General features: G+C 39.9%; 1 protein-coding gene across 1 annotated transcript in view; it reads left to right on the plus strand.

Annotated features, from left to right (window-relative positions):
* Nucleotides 1–1,383: 1,383 nt before the first annotated feature.
* Nucleotides 1,384–19,046, plus strand: part of wwp2 (WW domain containing E3 ubiquitin protein ligase 2) — a 112,692-nt gene continuing 95,029 nt past the window's right edge. Inside the window, exon 1 of the mRNA XM_077211331.1 lies at nucleotides 1,384–1,784. The gene's annotated coding sequence lies outside the window, so the exon portion shown is untranslated. The remainder of the gene's footprint in view (nucleotides 1,785–19,046) is intronic.

The following is a 19,046-nucleotide window of genomic DNA, read 5'->3' on the forward strand; positions in this document are numbered from 1 at the left end:
ATTTTACGTGGGTTACGTTGGGCGAATGTTGGAGGCTCAGCGCAGAATGGGTGGTCTGAAGTGCCCTAAAAACAACAGTTTACAGTACTAATCAGGTCTCCAATACACAGTGCTACACCTAGCATTATTTAATGTTTCTTGAACGATGGATTTTGCCTTGTGGACTCAATAAACTCAATTAAAACACTTTATTAATTTCCACTAGTTTAATTTAAATAGGCGAATGTTCAACAGTGGATTAACTGTAGGCCTATACATCACAGGGACATTTTTTGTCATTTTCTTGAAACAACAAATGTCATTTAAACCATTAAAGTTCTATAGGCATAAAGGCTGTAGGCTTTCTCGATAACATTCTGTGGTAAACAAAAAATCAAATGGCAGACTCATTTGTCTTTGTAGCATTTTGTGTATCCTAAAGCCTACAATTAAGGTAATCGCTGATTCTTGAGATAAGGAACAAAACATGTCCTGCACACAAAAGCCCTCTTTATGTTAAAAATAAAGAGATTCGTCAAAATAAAAATACTTAAAAAGTTGCATATAAAGGAAATCTGGATACTCAGATCATTCTGTCACAGTGTCTGGTTTATGTTTCCTGGTGTCCACTAGAGGTCCTCTTTCCCCACGGTGTCATTCACGTTTGGAACTGCATTCCCCACAATCCCTTGCTGCGTCCCAATTCGCATACTATCCGTCCTAAATAGTATTCGAAAATAGAATTAGTGCGTCCCAAATCGTAGTATGTTGAAATGAGTGTTCCAAAGATACCCGGATGGTCTACTATTTCCGTTCAGAATCCGAAGTGCAGATCGATGCACACATAGGGTACTTCTCATTTCTTATTTGTGCATCCTCGTTTCCTTTCCTCGCTTCCTTTCCTAGCAACTCAGCTCCTCCCCCTGTAGGTTGTGAGGGAAGGACGCAAGGAAAGAAAATGAGGACGGAGGAATCGAATGTAAGCTTTTTCATACATTGGAATACTTGATCACTCGAGCGTCACTTCACAGCGTCATCAGCAGCGCTCAAAGGATTTGCCCTTATGTTGTTGAAGCTTGTTTATTTAAGAAATTCATAATGAATAATAATAAAGCAAGATACCCTGTTGAAATATGTGAGATGTGTGGTTTATATAAACTGCAAAGGTAAAGTACAAATTCAAATTATTGTGACCGATGTGAAGGGGGAGGAGAATGTATACGTGCGTCACGTTTAGTCAATAAAACACTTCCGCATAGGATACACCTGTGTATCCTCGCTCATGACTCCTCCGAAAGCCTCCTCACTCCTCGCGGTGCAGTTAGAGAATTGAGATGTCCTTCAAGATGGCTGTGCTTGATTGGTTTCCGGGTCACTGGATGTAGGACGGAGGAGCGAGGAGACGAGGAGGGATATTGAGAAGCACCATAGACATAATAAATACAGACTCTAACGGCTATTATTGCCCACAACCCATCGCGCGTTGGACGAGGATTCGGTTAGAACTACAAACACGAAGTGTTAAACAACTACAGACATGGAGGACGCGCGCGAGTCCGTTAGTTATGTAGAGAGGTTTAGATAAAGAGGTTTGAGTGATTAATTATCAGTATCTAGCCTGACGAAAATGTATTTATTCAATGCTGTCTACATTATATTGCATCTGCAGCAGCATTGTGAACTTTTGTAAAGATATGTTTAGCCATTACCTTTTAAATGCATCATTATATTCAAATTGCAAACACATGAGGAGAGTCTCCGCATGAAAGACCCACGACTGGCAGATGAACTTGCTCTCCGAAACGGTAGGAAATCAAATTCGATTGAATGGAGGATTTTAACTGTGACAGGATGATTGACAGGGCAGTGTATGGTGACTGGATGCACGCGACAGATCTGTCCGTTAAAGATGACGTGATAGTATCTCCCAAAGCTTGCCTACTCTTTTGCTACACACTCAGAAGTATGTACTTTTTCTTCACAAAAAGAGCACATACTTTTAGGTCGTAGTATAAGTAGGCGAATTGGGACGCAGCACTTGTCTGCGCTCATCACTGTTCATTGCACTCAGCTGTTCCCCATCATGATTGTCTTGTTCTGTGTATAAATACCCTGCCTGTTTAGTGTTTGTTACGGAGTCCTTGTATATTGTCACACCGCTTCTGGTAGCCTGTTCTTGCCTTGCCTGTTCTTGCCTTGCCTGTTCTTGCCTTGCCTGTTCTTGCCTTGCCTGTTCTTGCCTTGCCTGTTCTTGCTTGTTCTTGTTTGTTTTCTTGTTTTTTGGATTGCCTTTTGGATTTTGACCCTTGCCTGGACTAGTTTGTGAGTAAGGATTACCCTTTAAATAAAACTGCAATTGGATCTCTGTTTCCGGTGTGTGGATCGTGACACATTCATTGCTTTTATTTTTAAATAATTGCTTTAGTAATAGTTTCTGTAAATAGTTGTGAGATAAATCTTGGCATTTTTATATGTTTTTATTAAGGCAGCTACAGCTAAAAAAAAATTGCTCCACTGTATAACGTGGTTAAGGTGGAAAAATATTCAGTTTTGTCAACTCCGTCAGACGTCAAACCATGAGGTATAATGTCTGACAGAGTTGTAAGCTGATGGAGTTGACAAGTGCTCACAAAACTCTTTATAAAGCGATATATATATATATATATATATATATATATATATTACTACAAATACATGTACTTACTATAGTAATAATAGTAAATTAATTATGCATAATAACAAGTAACTAAATCAAACCCTACCCTATCCCAACTGTAACTCTATAGTAGGCTACATATAACTCTCAATACATGTAGTTAATTATTAATACTCAGTACTTATTTGAGTAAGTACATTGTAACTATGTTACCTTAAAATATATGCGGAATTGTTCTAATGTTGTTTCATGATTTTATTTACATACCTATTTGACCTGATTTGTCTTATGTACATAGCATCTTTACTATTTTACTACTGTCACCATGAATTCAAAATTGATGATTCTTATTTTTTTAATGGAATATTGCAGTTCTTATTATAAATAATTAATCTGTACACATTTTTTACAACCTGTCACTTACATGAGATCACAACAATAGCAAACCCTGATGTAATGGACTTCATAGAGAGTGAACATATCTGACGGCATTTCCTTCTGCTTAAGTCATGCAGGTCAGCACAAATAAAATAAACGTAATTGATGCGGATTAAAGACAGGCTACAGATCCTTTGGGTTCTCATTGGGAACATTTCTGTTGCTGCTATGGGCGGCACATAAATATGCTTACCTTTACACTCAACCTAACATATAAGCCTTTTGTATACTGTGAGCAACTGGAGACCAAGAATGAGACGTGCTGTACAGCTAAAAGGAGAAAAACAAAACACTGGAAGGATTGTTGTATTAAATTAAATGTTAGCTTAAAAAGTTAATTAGTTGTCTTAATATGTTGTTCAACCTCAGGTGGACCTTTAACAACTCTGTCAGTTTTTGTGCGGGTAAATGAGGGAGTAAGTACAGGTGTGAAGACAAGAGGGATGCTGGGAAGTGTAGTGCAGACGATGACTGTGAAGTGCAGACGATGACTGTGAGAATATGCCCCCTCCCAAAAGGCGCAACCTCACGCCGTAATACATCAACAGGGGTGGGGGTGGTGTGCGCCCTGAAGGCTGACAAGGCATGGCCTATTCGGAGTAGGAAGCCTCTAGGGTGGAGCAGGCTGTCAAGCATGACGTTAACAGTCTCTGGCTCGGCGGGCATGAGGTGAACAGTCTCTGGCTCGGAAGTGCTGACGTGGAGCACAGGCTCGGCAGTGCTGACGTGGAGCGCAGGCTCGGCAGGGCTGACGTGGAGCGCAGGCTCAGCAGGACTGACGTGGAGCGCAGGCTCGGCAGGACTGACGTGGAGCGCAGGCTACGCAGGGCTGACGCGAAGCTCAGGTTCGGCAGGGCTGATGTGAAACTCAGGCTCAGTGAGGCTGACGTGAAGAAACACAGGCTCGGCGGGGGTGGCATGAAGAAACTCAGACTCGACAGGATTGACGTGAAGAATCACATCTCTGTGTCAAAGTCGATAAGCCAGTCTTCCACTTGATATTGGAGGAGGAGAGGAATAAAGGATTCTGGTGGGATGATCTCGGCGGGACGAGACTCGGGAAGGGTGATCTCCTCCTTGTGGCTGTTGCAGAGCCCAATGGTGAATGGCGACCCATTTTGCCAAAGCACCCACTCGACAAAAGCCTCGAAGTTCTCTCGAGGTCCCACACCGGTCAGGCGTGCCTTCGTCTCTGCATTGAGGCCTGTATGGAGGAAAACACTCAATGACAGACCGGGGAAGGAGGTAAGGCACACCAGGTCGAGATAAGGCCCGGTGTGGGCCTCGAGAGACAGCTGGCCTTGTTCCAGTAAGATCAGCTGAACAGCAGCATCCATAGTTGTTTAGGTCCATTCTTCTGTCACGGTGTGGTGTTGGCAAAGGAAGAAGATGAGGCAAACGGTTCCAATACAAAGACTTTAACTCACAATTAACTTCAGGAAGGTACAGACAGACAGGATAACACACTAGGGCTGTGCCATATCATACCGTCCACGATAATACCGGTATACATTTTTACATTATAAAAAAGTGTCATATCGCGATATCAATGATATAGCGACACGATGACGTATGCCGCATTTACGTTCCCTAGCACGAAACAACAACAACACCTGTCTGAGCGCGAGAGCAGCCTGTCAGCCTCCGATGACGATTTAGCAATTTCACAAACAGCTTGAGTGTTCAGCGGGGCTGCCGACGCGCGTCTTCTCTCGCGCGCGTTTAGGAAGCCCAATTTATACTTCTGCGTCGAACTTACGCCGTAGCTACGCCGTAGGCTGTGCGTAGCGCGCGTACCCTTCGGTGTACCCTGACGTGCACCTCTCCAAAAATGTAACAACGCGTCAATTCTACGCGGACGCAAGCGCTGTGATTGGTCTGCTCAAACCGCTCCCTCGGGTTTCACATGCTCCCTCTGCGTGCGTCAACGCGGACAACGACGCAGAAGTATAAATTAAAACCAATGCGTAGTCTACGGCGTAGAGGCTCCGGCGTATGTCCGACGCAGAAGTATAAATCAGCCTGGAGTCGGGACATGACTGAATGGTCTCTTGCACAATCGGGCCATCAGTGCATCGTAACTAAAGTTTATAATTTTCAAGTCTTCTTAATTCTTATCAGTTTAAACATTCAAGCGGTTTTAAACTATCCAGTAAGCTACTCGCGCACTCTCTGAGAGAGTTGCACTGCGTGCATACTGTGACGATGTCATCAGGAAATAAATAAATAAATTGTAATTTAATTGTTCTACATTTATTTCCTCATTATTCATCTGTACATAACATTGAGCTCATTATTTACAAAAATCAAAACATCTCCATCATTTATGAAACTACAGTCATCGTACCTTTATGTAACTACAGTCATTGTAACCTGTGTGCCGAGTCAAGATGGCGCTGTCTTTAGTCCAGCCCCTAGTTATCTGGATGACGTGCATCGCTTATAAAAACATGGCGCCGGCTATCGAGATGCAGTGAGTACCTCGCGGAGCTCCTCAGAAGACTCCCGCGTCTGTTATTTGTTTTATCCGTGGTAAGAGTGTGTATCGTCGGCGTGCGTGCTAAGCAGATCGCATTATGGATTACTAACAGGAAATTATCCTCGTCGTTGTGTGACCTGCTGATTGTCGTTGAGATACTGCAGAGGAAACCGAACGAGTGAGTAGCCTAATTCCAAAACATGAACTGGATTGACGGATGAGGAGCCTAGAGCCTACAGGTCCTTCTCAAAAAATTAGCATATTGTGATAAAGTTAATTATTTTCCATAATGTAATGATAAAAATTAAACTTTCATATATTTTAGATTCATTGCACACCAACTGAAATATTTCAGGTCTTTTATTGTTTTAATACTGATGATTTTGGCATACAGCTCATGAAAACCCAAAATTCCTGTCTCAAAAAATTAGCATATCATGAAAAGGGTCTCTAAACAAGCTATTAACCTAATCATCTGAATCAACTAATTAATTATAAACACCTGCAAAAGATTCCTGAGGCTTTTAAAAACTCCCAGCCTGTTTCATTACTCAAAACCGCAATCATGGGTAAGACTGCCGACCTGACTGCTGTCCAGAAGGCCATCATTGACACCCTCAAGCAAGAGGGTAAGACAGAAAGAAATTTCTGAACAAATAGGCTGTTCCCAGAGTGCTGTATCAAGGCACCTCAGTGGGAAGTCTGTGGGAAGGAAAAAGTGTGGCAAAAAACGCTGCACAACGAGAAGAGGTGACCGGACCCTGAGGAAGATTGTGGAGAAGGACCGATTCCAGACCTTGGGGGACCTGCGGAAGCAGTGGACTGAGTCTGGAGTAGAAACATCCAGAGCCACCGTGCACAGGCGTGTGCAGGAAATGGGCTACAGGTGCCGGATTCCCCAGGTCAAGCCACTTTTGAACCAGAAACAGCGGCAGAAGCGTCTGACCTGGGCTACAGAGAAGCAGCACTGGACTGTTGCTCAGTTTTGCATGTCATTCGGAAATCAAGGTGCCAGAGTCTGGAGGAAGACTGGGGAGAAGGAAATGCCAAAATGCCTGAAGTCCAGTGTCAAGTACCCACAGTCAGTGATGGTCTGCGGTGCCATGTCAGCTGCTGGTGTTAGTGCACTGTGTTTTATCAAGGACAGGGTCAATGCAGCTAGCTATCAGAAGATTATGGAGCACTTCATGCTTCCATCTGCTGAAAAGCTTTATGGAGATGAAGATTTCATTTTTCAGCACGACCTGGCACCTGCTCACAGTGCCAAAACCACTGGTAAATGGTTTACTGACCATGGTATTACTGTGCTCAATTGGCCTGCCAACTCTCCTGACCTGAACCCCATAGAGAATCTGTGGGATATTATGAAGAGAAAGTTGAGAGACGCAAGACCCAACACTCTGGATGAGCTTAAGGCCGCTATCGAAGCATCCTGGGCCTCCATAACACCTCAGCAGTGCCACAGGCTGATTGCCTCCATGCCACGCCGCATTGAAGCAGTCATTTCTGCAAAAGGATTCCCGACCAAGTATTGACTATTGTGTGCATAACTGAACATAATTATTTGAAGGTTGACTTTTTTTTTGTATTAAAAACACTTCTTTTATTGGTCGGATGAAATATGCTAATTTTTTGAGACAGGAATTTTGGGTTTTCATGAGCTGTATGCCAAAATCATCAGTATTAAAACAATAAAACACCTGAAATATTTCAGTTGGTGTGCAATGAATCTAAAATATATGAAAGTTTAATTTTTATCATTACATTATGGAAAATAATGAACTTTATCACAATATGCTAATTTTTTGAGAAGGACCTATATCTTCACGTCTGAGAAGCCAGGGAAAATGTGGACCAGACTCTTAAGGGGAAAAGGAGTCGTGAGTACAATTTAGCCAGTGCTGACATGACTTAACTTTGACTGTTTTTGAGTGGGGAATTTTATTCTTTTTTCCTCCTACTGACTATGTGAACTATTTTTGCTGTGGATTACTGTGGGGATTACTGATGGACCATTCATAACTGTTTTTTGTTTTTTCACTTTCACTGCTGAATATACATCTTTGAATGCAATTCTATGTGTCCTGTCGTATTGAATGGTTGGTGGTCTATTTAAGAGTGATTATTATGGGTATTATTGTATTGAGTATGGGTGTATAATCTTTATCTCATTAAGTGTCGGGTTTTGTGACAGAACAAGACAGATGCACAAGATCTTTGTACGTTTCCCTAAAGTGAACTTTAATTAATGACAGAAATCCTGTCTGGCACCCCAGCATATAAAAACCCCAAACAAAGAGTGTGGGAAAACGTTACAATACATAGAGTACAGCTCGCGAGAAACTAAAGTTATTTTTCGCGGATTATATCGCTTTAACGGGGGGAAAACCACAAAATTGTGTAAAACTTCAGATCTTGGTAAGTATACTCATAAACACAGTCGGTTATGTAGCTATAAAACGCATGTGACAGTGTGACAGACAGTATAATGAAAACAGAAATGGATCCATGCACTAGCTGTAAAAGTGACAGCAGCCATAGGCTATGCGTCTGTCATTAATGTTGTCGTCATAACAACAAAAGATAGCTTTAATTGTAATGAATGAGAATTATTAGCCTATGTATTTAATTTAATCAGGAAACAGAACTAAAAGACTATGTGTTATTTTACATTTGATTACTTTATTATGTTTCTGTAGTATTTCTGAATACTGGTGTTAGACCTACACACATTTAACATTTAACTCAAAGATTGAAATCAAGCTTCCTTGTGTTGTGTAAACTCTTAACAACAAAATTACCACATTGTAAAGACGCAATGAGTGAGCAAACATTTAGGCGAGATAAACATACTAAGAAAATTTTCAACAACAGCAAAAAAAATGTCTATATCGTCATAAATATCATTATCGCAAATATTCTTGAAATATCGTGATAGAATTTTGAGGCTATATCGCCCACCCCTATAACACACACGCTAAACAGAACTAATAAACGGAAAAAGACAGGCTGAACTGAAAGGAACTGAGTACAGACACAACTGAACAATGATGAGGTGAGCACAGGTGACACGGATGATGATGATGACAGGCAGGTGCGGGTAAATGAGGGAGTGAGTGCAGGTGTGAAGACAAGAGGGATGCTGGGAAGTGTGGTGCAGAAGATGACTGTGAAGTGCAGACGATGACTGTCACAGCTAATTTATTAAAATACTCTACCCGTTTTGTTTTAATCCTGAGCACATGTCTCGTGAGGCTTGCGCCTGCCTCAAAATCTCTCACTGTTTTAATATACAAGACGAACCCACAGACAGTGCAATGCTGATCTAATTGACCTATTTCTCATCTGATCTTATATTTTATTCGCTCTTTTTATCCGTATGGGAGTGCGCTCGTGGCTCTATTAAAGCTCCAGTAGGTCACTTTTGTAAACAAATATTTGTTAAAACTGTCATTATGTCCTGACAGTAGAATATGAGACAGATAATCTGTGGAAAAAATCAAGCTCCTCTGGCTCCTCCTTGTGGTCCTATTGCCATTTGCAGAAATACACCGCTCCCGGTCAGAAACAACCAATCAGAGCCAGGAGGAATATCTTAGCAGTGTCAATCACGCTATTACTAGCTATTTATAACTTGTAGAAAGAGTGCAACGTTATAAAGTTGCATGTATTGCAAAATACATAATGATTTGAGGACCAAGTTTGTAGTCAAAGTATGGGCAGGCCATAGTCAATGTAAAGCATATTGTTGATGTTTCGTCCCTATTAGTGAATGTTCCATAACTGTTTATAATCCGCCGTCATCGGTGGTCCTGTTTACTAGCCTGCGCGTTCACTGCAGGCTCCGCTGTGGGGGAGGAGCTGTGGAGGGAGGGCTGTAGCGCAGCAGAGAGAAAGGGGGTTGGACCTGTTAGTGCTTGTTCAAATTTTCAGACTTTTCAAAAGTCAACATTTTTTAAAAACTCCCTACTGCAACTTTAAGCGGCGCCAGCCAGCAGCCACACGATCTCTCACTGTTTACACCTATCATACACTCGGTATTGATACACGAAAACACACAGACAGTGCAATACAGATCTTATTTACCAATTTTCTCACCTTATTTTATATTTTATTCGCTCTTTTTATCCATATATGGGAGTGCGCTCGTGGCCAGGCAGGGCCGGCCTGTGGCATAGGCGGACTAGGCAAATGCTATAGGGCGCCACTCAATAGGGGCGCCAACATTTTTTTTAATTTTTTTTACTAATACTATTTTAAAAACATTGATTCAAAAGACTATAAAATAAAGCAAAAAAACTCTACAAAAACTTAATTAAGTCCCCCTACTCCGGTCCGGCGCATCAATCTTCCGACCGCCCAGCGAGTGCTTGAAGTGCGTCAGAAACAGAGCGCGCGCGATCAGTTTACTGTTGGTAATGTTTTGTGTAGCGTCGCCCCTCGCTGCATCCAATGTAGACAGCATTTCTTTCGTTTGAGGGCACTTAACACACTCAAGCACCCCGTAGAAACGGGCCTTGCAGCTCGCGCCAGGTCTAGACATGGTGAATGTTACCTGATTGTGACGGATAGCCAAATTTACATGACATATTTTAGATTAGCATTATACAGGTAGTCTGCAATAGATACAGTGCCAAACGGAAGAGAAGAGGATAAAAGGGGATAAAGACAGATGTAATGTAATGAATGTACAGTTTATCTAATTGCATAGTAGTAAGATATATAATTTAATGGCAGTTATTTTTTACCTTAAACTTTAAGCTAACAATTGTTGAGTTCTCCAGAGAACCCAGACAGTGTGATTTGTAACAATCACGTCATTTTTTTCACACACGCATTCACTATCGCTTTTATTAATTAATGTTTTACTCTACAGTCAGGGGCGTAGCCATCATTTCAAAAGTGAGGGGGACAGAATGTCAAGTGTAATACCTTTTTTTTTCAGACTTTTGTTGACAGGTTAATTGGCTTAATATGCCATTTATTTTTAAAGCAAAAAACAGAAAGAAAGAAATGCAAATGTTCAGTACTTTATATTTTCCTGGCTTAAAACGAGGCGGAGGTGGTAAAATCCTGATCATGTATTTTAATTAGATAATAACATTTTAATTTTTCGTAGACCATCATTTAGCCTACTGTGTTTCCCACAGTATTTTTGTAGGTGGATCTCGGTACTTCTAGGGGGGTACTTCTAAACATCATAGTCTACACATGTTATTGCCTGATTCAAGCAGATCGTGGCTGTTAATGCATGAACATACAAATTCAGCATTAACAATCACCATGTTTATTCTAATTTGAAGGGCTTTGATAACATATCTGTGAAAATAAAAGACATTACGAATAAATAAAGATTGAAAATAGTGCACGTTTGTGCGGGTATAGTGAATATTTTCAATTTACAACAAAACTTGTTAATTATTCAATAAGAGAAATAGGCAGAGGTATTCATCATTGTGCAACACAATTCGGATACCACATGACAACTTACTTACAGTGCTTGACTTTTTCGTGAAAAAGGAGTGAAGAGTTTTTTTTGCCGTTTTGAACTCTATGAAACTGATGGATTCGGCGCGGGTGCGAGCATGGGCGTGTCGTAAGCTAATGCACGAGTGACTAATTACCATGGAAGCGTGAAAGTCACGTATGTAGATAGACTATCCTTGACTCTTTGGATTTTAAATCTCGATGTAGGGCAGGCTATACACACCCGCGGAAACCTCAGCTTGTCATAGACACATTTGCCCTATGAAAAAGTGCGGGGGACGAATTTACATTTTATTAAAAGTGGGGGGGACACGTCCCCCCGTCCCCCGCGTAATCTACGCCCATGTCTACAGTTGTGCAGTTTTGAGGGGGATATATGGCATTTTTTAAATGTATTTGCCTAAATTATTAATGATATTTATATAGGCTACAAGTTTATTAAAAGTAGCAACGTTTTATGTGAAATCAACATTAAAGAAGACATTTCGCAGTTTCATTCATGGTGAAAACATGAAACGTGCCATAGTTTAGTGGAAGATTGCTGCCATCAACTGCAAAACAAACACTTTTGCTAGCGCTGATGAATACCCAGATAGCATGGTAACATTGATTCAATGTTGAGTTTTGATCCAAACCATCATTTTGGTTGACATCAAGATTTCAATGTTTAAAGTGTGTTGGATCAGCATTGAAATTTTGATGAAAGGGAACAGAACACATGGGTGAAGACAGTGACATTGAACTAACAGTGAGTCTTAGTTTATGAGCACAAGATCTTGCAGGCATGTATCTGTGCAAAACACTACTGGGTGTTTCCCAATCAGTGGGGCGTTTCAGTTTATGATAAGTACTTTCAATGGTGTTACCTCATTTGCTCTAATACACCGGGGGTTTGGTTTAGGGGTGGGCCCTCATGATTTTAGCAAGTCTTTTGAAAAATGGTTGAAAAATACTAATTGTTTGAAAATTTTCACTAATTGGTATACGCCCATTTTGGTTTTGCATGTTGGCTTCTCAGTAGTTAATTGATGCTTCCTTATTAGAGAGAATACCCAAGGTACAGTATATATGGAAGTCTTGTGTGTGTTTGGCATGCAGGAACTCTCTGAGTTTCAAACAGTGGTGCATATAATGTATTTCTGATTTTGGCATGCTTTTTACTTGTATTTTATTTATTGTTACTAAATCTACTAACATTATTTTTCAAAGTAAGTAAAGTGTTTAAATAAATTGCTCAGATAGCATGGGGACATTGATACAATGTGGTGTTTTCATCCAAAACATAATTTTGACTGAGATTTAATTTCAAAGTTTGATTATGTTGAATCATCATTGATATTTTGATGAAAGGCAAGAGCCAGTGAGTGATGAAAAATTATCTCTAATTTATCTTTAGCCTTGATTAATAAAATTCTACAATATTTAGCTGATCTCTAGGAGCCTAATTCTCTGTTACTCCACAATTACTCCAAGGCATTTAGTAGGAGGGGTTAAGGCTGATGAGGATGGATAATTAGAGAAATGAGAAACACACCCTTAATTATGCTGACATTGATCATTGAGTTGTAGTCCACATCATAACTGCTTGTCACAAGATTGTGTTGTATCCCATCTCCTGCTAGCAGAGTTATCAGGTAAACATTCATATTGACATACAGTGAGTCAGTTTTGATCAAATTGAACAGTTGCACCACTTGCAGCAATAATGACTTCACGGTGGTCAAAGAGGCGTAAATTAAAATCAATGATTACGTCCACAGAGTCAGAAATACTACAACAATTCAATAAAGCTAGTGCAGAGGATACTGTGTCAGAAGAAAAACATGTTGAAGCACTAAAAGATCATGTTGAATTCCCAAAAGTTGTTATTGACTCAGCTGGTTCAGATTGTAATGATTCAGTAACAGATCAGTTCCCTGGTGTGGTGTCTGATGAGGTTCTGTGGCATCCAACCAATATACACAATGTTAATAATGACACAGTCAACTTATCAGAAGTTGACTCTGATACTGAATCAGAAGCTCCAACGAGTGACTTTCTTTTAAGGAGTTTGCGATATTGGGCCACAACCTTCTCAGTCTCACTAGCTGCACTCAGTGCACTTTTAAGTATTTTGCAACTGTTTCATCCAGAATTGCCCACAGATGCCAGGACAATTCTTAAGACCCAAACCCATGTATCTACCATAAAGATGGAAGGTGGGGAGTATTATCATTTTGGCTTGGCAAAGGGGATATTGTCGTGTTTGAAAAGATTAATCCTGCCTGAACAATTGAAAATAGTTAAAGTACAGTTCAATTTAGATGGCCTTCCACTATTCAAAAGCTGTACACTTCAGTTCTGGCCAATTCTTGCCATTCTCAATTGTGACTATACTAAACATCCCTTCCTCGTTGGCCTTTACTGTGGTATGAAAAAGCCCAAGTGTATATTTGAGTTCTTAAAGCCATTTATTGATGATTTAGCTGATGTTCTTATGGGTGGTATTGTTTACAATGGTCAAAACATATTGGTAGAAGTAAGCTCTTTTGTGTGTGATGCCCCTGCCAGAGCCTTTGTTAAAAATATAAAATCTCACAATGGCTACTCAGGCTGTGACAAATGTGTTCAAGTGGGTACGTGGCAAAATAAAATGACATACCCAGAAACTGATGCAAAGTTGAGGACGGATTCTGATTTTAATGATATGATTGATGAAGACCACCACTTGAACCAAAAACTTTCTCCTTTAGCTGGCTTGGTAAAAATGGTTACCATGTTTCCATTAGATTATATGCACTTGTGCTGTCTAGGCGTCACTAGGAAACTTTTGAACTTATGGATCAGAGGTAAAGCACATACTACTAGGTTGTCCACTCAGACTGTAGCTGAAATTTCTGAAAAGTTAAAGCTGCTGAGTTCCTACACGCCGGTTGAATTTAGTCGTAAATCAAGAGGGTTATCAGAAATTGACCGCTGGAAAGCGACTGAGCTGCGCTCTTTTATGTTGTACACAGGCCCTGTTGTGCTTCAGAATAGCATTCAAATGCCAATGTATGAGAACTTTATGCTGTTTTCTGTTGCGATGCATTTGCTTTTATCCTCTGGAACCCCAGAGGCGATGATTGATTTTGCTCACGAATTGCTTGTCTCATTTGTATGCCACTTTGGACAACTGTATGGTAAACATGAAATAGTCTACAATATACACCAACTCACTCATCTGGCTGAAGAGTATCGTCTCTTTGGACCTTTGGATAATGTGTCAGCATTTCCTTTTTAGAATTATTTAGGACAAATAAAACGTCTTTTGCGCAAGCCTCACTTACCCTTACAGCAAGTTGTGAAAAGGTTATCTGAGATGCCAAGTCCAGAGTCACCAAAGCCTCACAAGTGCAACTTAAGTCAGGCACATTTTGACGGTCCAGTTCTCCATAGCCTAAGTCTTGGCAAACAGTTCAGAAAAGCTATCACTGAAAAGTACACTCTGTCAATAGTGCAAGGAGATAATTGTGTGCAAATAGTTGGCCACATTGCTATTTTAAGAAATATCATTCAGGTAGATGGAGAAGGGATTTTTGTCCTGTTTCAAAAGTTTCACAATCAAGAGTCATTCTTCTCCTACCCATTTGAGTCAACCAGTATAGGTTGTTATAAAGTTTGGGAGTTGCATGACAATCTTGATATGGCCAGGCTCCAAGATATTAAGCTGAAATATTTCCTCTGTCCTGACAAGAATGTTTTCATTGCCATGCCACTCATCCATATGACATAATTAATTGTTGGTAGGTTAAAACATGATTTTACTGTTGTAAGAAAAGCTTGTACTTAACATAATTAGTTCCTGATTTTCCATCTCCAAGGGAAAGTTTACATTACGTATCTTGTATCTTAGGGGAGTTATTTTGTTTAAAAAAATGAAGCAGTGGTGCATCGTTCAATTTCAAAATGGTGGCACAGAAATTGTGCCGCACAGCTGGCTGATTGAAAATAAGCTTCTTTGGCCACCATATCCACCCAAAGACACAGCCAAGATACGGGCTGCGGTGAAAAAATATGAGCTGCCTTCTGAGGAATGGTTGTCCTATGAACCTGTTAGACACCTTGCAAGTCTGGTTAAGTGTATAAATTATTGAGTTGGAATTTGAATTATTGTGGACTTTGTTATTACACTCACAACATATAACTTGCAGCCACATATGAAGAAGCTGAGAAGTGTTTGAAAAGATATCTACAGGAGAACTGCGACACAAGTGACATTCAGTCTGAAGTAGAAACTGAGAAGTTTGAAAAAAGGAAATCCAGGTAACACAATTAATGAATGGCAAGGGGAAAGAATAATCATAACATGAAATTCCTAGATGTATCTGAAGTTTTATTTCTATATTAGACCCAATCCCATTTACAACACAACATCTGATACAGAAGAGGAAGTTAAAAAAAGAAAGCTCTGCCCAGCTCCTAGAATTCAATATCCAGGTATAACAGTGATGTTATGTTACCAAGACTGAGTGGCAAAGTATATGGAATTGTTCCATTTAGGTGGACGTCCCAAAATGTAATTTTGCTAATGTGTAAAATCTGTTTCACTGCAGTCTCCAATAAAATGCAGGCTCCTGTTCAATCAGCTTCCCGAGTCCAGACCTTTGTCCAGCCCTCCATTCAAATTCTGCATAACCATCCCTCTGAGTCCTCTCACCAGATGTGCAGCAGTTCTCCATACTTGACTGAGTACTCACCAGCCCAGCCTGCCATGTACCCCTGCCAGGAACCATCTTCCAAGGATCATGAGGGTATCAATTCCAGAAGGGCTTTGGCCGTTTTGCAATGAGACCAATATTTGCTTTGATTTTTAATGTCCAGCTTCCTAATTTCAGGCAGTTTACACCAATATACAATACTTTTACTTTATCCTAAAATATAATTTGGTTGCTAATGTGTGAGTCTGTTTACTAGCAATAGTTTTTGTTGTTGCAGATCCAAGGGATTCTGCAAGACAGTTAATGAAAGGCAAGTGCAGAGAAGTTTTCCTATTTTCCTTATACAGTATACATGTTAAATATGTTTTGACCTGTAATGTCTTTTATTCTCCACAAGATGTTGCTTTACAAAAGTTGATCGGAACTGTAACTGAACTTGTAAAAGAAGTCAAGGAACTGCGTGAGGAATGTCAGGAATTCTTCAGACAGTCCGTGTCCTCAAAGAAACCACTGCAACCGTTGCCTGTCTCAGTCCCTCTGCACAATAGTGATGAGCTTGAGAGTGCAGAGGAGATATTAGCATCCAGTGAAGCAAGGACAATAATGGTTTGTGAGATTTTTAATCTATGAAGACCATTTTGTTGTTAACCCCTTTTTTTTTTTTTTTTACATGTTCTCTGTGCTTGGTGTACACATTTTGTATGGCAGGTAAAATACTTCAGCGTAATTGGAGGAACCTCATTGGAAGTTAGGGTCCGTCGCATGCTTTCTTGTGCACTGACCAATGAGCTGGCATCATCTCTAAATTGGGCTGGGAAGATGGTTAAAAAGCAGTCAAGGCAAAAGAGGGCATTCAAGGATACATTCTTGAATATGTGTATATTTGGTGAGTTATAACTATCAATGATTTTAATTGTTGTTCTGCCTTTTGTGTTCCCAAAAATTTACCTTACTTCATCCAATATTTCCCTGTTCCAGTTCCTCCATTAATGTACTCAATTGCATACATTTCATATCCTGTTGTTTTTCTTTTGTTAGATGCTATGACTTTGCAGATGGGTGTGGGAAAAGTTTCCCAGTATGAATATACTCAGGCAGTCCAGAAATGGCTCCGATATGCACCGTACCGTGTGGGTGGAACTGCACTTCAAACAAGTGCAACTGTTCCGTCGGTGCCTCCAGATACAAATTAATTTGTTTTTTTGTTCATTGTTTTTTTATTTATTTTTTATTGGTTTACTTTTGAGTCTGTATGATGTTTTTTTCCCCTTGACATGGAATTGAGTGCTTTGAGTTGAATGAATTAAAAGGACAAAGTCTGGAAAATAAAGAAGGATGTGATTAAAACTGTGTTTTAATTTTTTTTATTAATATGGTTGAATATTGATTCAATGTTATGAGCATGTTTTTTGTCTTTAATATTAATGTTTCAACAAATGTGGGTGCAAAAGTGACGTTGAAACAACATCACTTTGTAATGTTGAAGCCATATTAACACCATTGATTTGTAATTGAAATCTCAACATTATTTCAACATTAACTGAAGGTGCAAAAGTGATGTTGAAACAACATCACTTTGTAATGTTGAATCAATACTATTACCATTGATTTTTGATTGAAATCACAACATTATTTCAACATTAACTGAGGGTACAAGAGTGATGTTGAAACAACGTCACTTTGTAATGTTGAATCAATACTATTACCATTGATTTTTGATTGAAATCACAACATTATTTCAACATTAACTGAGGGTGCAAGAGTGATGTTGAAACAACATCACTTTGTAATGTTGAATCAATACTATTACCATTGATTTGTAATTGAAATCTCAACATTATTTCAACATTAACTGAGGGTGCAAAAGTGATGTTGAAACAACATCACTTTGTAATGGTGAATCAATACTATAACCGTTGATTTTTGGTTGAAATCCCAACATTATTTCAACATTAACTGAGGGTGCAAAAGTGATGTTGAAACAACATCACTTTGTAATGTTGAATCAATACTATACCCATTGATTTTTGGTTGAAATCCCAACATTATTTCAACATTAACTGAGGGTGCAAGAGTGATGCTAAAGCAACATTACCTTCTAACGTCATTTCAATGTAATCAGCATTGACGCATCAACACTGACTCAACATTGAATCAATGTTACCATGCTATCTGGGTAGTTTGTGCATGGATGACATTTGGACGATGACATCACTGTTTTATCCAGAGCGGCTATATATAACTACTGAACAAAATTATAAACGCAACTAAACTGTAAAGCTGTAAATCTGCCTTGAAATAATCTATATTGTAAAAAGCGCTATTAAAATAAATGGGACTTGACTCGAATGCTAGGTGTAATGCTCTTGCTATTTGTGTTTAGGCTATAATGTGTGTGTGTGTGTGTGTGTGTGTGTGTGTGTGTGTATATACATATATACATATATAGGATAAATAATCATGAACATAATCATGAACACAATGACAGGGCGAAATGGGCTGTGATGCATGGGGCACCAGGTAAAATCTTGCCTAGGGCAGCAAATTGGCCGGGGCCGGCCCTGCTCGTGGCTCTATTAAGCCTCGGACCAGCCACACGATCTCTCACTGTTTACACCTATCAGACACTCCTAATGATGCAAGAGAGCACACAGACAGTGCAATACAGATCTTATTTACCTATTTCTCATCTTATTTTATATTTTTTTCGCTCTTTTTATGCGTATGGGAGTGCCCTCGTGGCTCTATTAAGCAGCGCCAGCCACCAGCCACACGATCTCTAACTGTTTTCATCTACCAGACACTCGGATTGATACACGAAAACACACAGACAGTGCAATCCTGCTCTTATTTACCCATTTTCTCACCTTATCTTATATTTATTTGCTTTTTTTGCCCGTGAGGAAGCGTGTCTCGATCCTCTTCACCAGCCACCAGATCTCTCACTGTTTTCATCTACCAGACACTCAAATTGATACACGAAAACACACAAACAGTGCAATCTTGCTCTTATTTACCCCTTTTCTCACCTTCTCATCCTATATTTTATTCGCTCTTTTTGCCCGTGATAGAGCGCGTTTCGATCGTGGTTCTTACTAGCGTCACCAGCCACCAGATCGCTCACTGTTTTCATCTACCAGACACTCGGATTGATACACGAAAACACACAGACTGTGCAATCCTGCTCATATTTACCTTAATGTCATCTTATCTAATATTTTATTTGCTATTTTTTTGCCAGTTATGGGGCGCGTCTCGATCGTGGCTCTTATTAGCGTCACCAGCCACCAGATCTCTCACTGTTTTCATCTACCAGACACTCGGATTG

This window comes from Siphateles boraxobius, unplaced genomic scaffold (genome assembly GCF_051911475.1).
Source record: "Siphateles boraxobius isolate OS27281-9 unplaced genomic scaffold, OSU_SipBor_1 65, whole genome shotgun sequence".
Taxonomy (NCBI): domain Eukaryota; kingdom Metazoa; phylum Chordata; class Actinopteri; order Cypriniformes; family Leuciscidae; genus Siphateles; species Siphateles boraxobius.